General features: G+C 26.8%; 1 protein-coding gene across 1 annotated transcript in view; it reads left to right on the forward strand.

Moving 5' to 3' along the window:
* Positions 1-523: 523 nt before the first annotated feature.
* Positions 524-1,521, forward strand: part of LOC101505273 (uncharacterized) — a 7,575-nt gene continuing 6,577 nt past the window's right edge. Inside the window, exon 1 of the mRNA XM_027337159.2 lies at positions 524-681. The gene's annotated coding sequence lies outside the window, so the exon portion shown is untranslated. The remainder of the gene's footprint in view (positions 682-1,521) is intronic.

Here is a 1,521-nt window from a genome sequence, read left to right on the forward strand (position 1 = left end):
GCAAACGCAAATGCACTAATAAAATCATGGCCTAAATTATAATAAAGATTTACGAAACTATTCAAAAATATAAGTTATCAGCGTCAATTATTTTCGTGACCAAAATCATGGCCTAATGGACCGCGATTTGACAAATTGAAATTTTAGACTTACATTCCGTTTCTTATTTTTATTAAAACTAATATGAATCAAATAATTGTGTTAATTATAAAAATTAAGAAGACGGTTAAATTATACTTCAATATAATATCATCGGAATTTCAAGTGGATTTCAAATTCTAATATATGATGAACCACCCAACAAGGTGGTCTATGGTAACATCTAACTTATTTTTTATCTATATTGTATTTATATATAATGATAAATAGACTAATATTTAGTTGCGAGACACGAATTTTTATTTATTTATTTATTATTGAAATAACAAAAGAAAATGGCGCTAACCGACCACCGTGGCATGAATGTATCGTTATATGAAATGATCGTTTTTGGTTTTTCTTAAAAAAAGTTGTTAGATAAAATATGTAATTCTCATCATTTATTCAAACACCTCATTCCTGGCAACGGTTATTCATATTATTATTTATAATCAATTATTTATGTTTTTAACGTTTTATAGGAAATTCATTCATCCCCATCTTCTTAAATCCTTCTCTATCGCATTGCCATTGTCTTTGGAGGTATTCATATGATTTTATTTCTAAATTTATTAATTTCTTTATTTAATACAAATTGAAAATGTGGCTAATGAATGTTCATACTTTATAAATGTGATTTACATCAAATCTTAAAATGACAGAGCTATTTTTTTTTTTTTTGTGGATTGAATTTGGAGTTGAGGGTTTTTGAATTATGTTTTTTTTTTTTTGACAATTGAATTATTATGTATGAGTTGAGGGTACAAATTTATGGTTGTTTATATGATATGATTAAACTACATAGATTTCCCAAAATCTATTGTGTTTAATCAATTAGATCATTACTTTTCATCAATGTAAGGATTGAATGAGGCCTATTTTGTTGAGCTGGATTTCTTTCCTATTTGACAAAGGTAATGTAATTTTGTTGACTTACCCTAATTTCAGCATAATTTTTCAGGTTAGGAGCTATTCTCCCTTTTAAATTTGTGCTAGATGAATTTCTTCCTATCATATATTCTTAGCTCCTTTATTACTGGATATTTTCTTTAATAGTAATTTCCATTTGGAAAATCATGCTATGAAGTGTAAGGAAGAAAGAGATAGATAGGGTAGAGAAAAAAAAAAAAGAAAAAAAAAAGAGAAGCAAACGTAATGAAGAGTATGAGAATTTAATTACTACTTCCATTTAATAGTTCTTGCATTGTACTATTTTGTTTTGCAATGCAGATAGCATTGTTGTAGTTGATTACCTTACAGGTTTCATTGTTTATTTGGTTTCACAATAGGATTTACAGAATCATGTTGAGCCACTTTTATTTTAAACAAAATCACAGTAGGTCATTGTGATTTTATCAATCTTATTATAAAACCAAACATGTA

The sequence above is a fragment of the Cicer arietinum genome, chromosome 1 (assembly GCF_000331145.2).
Source record: "Cicer arietinum cultivar CDC Frontier isolate Library 1 chromosome 1, Cicar.CDCFrontier_v2.0, whole genome shotgun sequence".
NCBI classification, from domain to species: Eukaryota; Viridiplantae; Streptophyta; class Magnoliopsida; order Fabales; family Fabaceae; genus Cicer; species Cicer arietinum.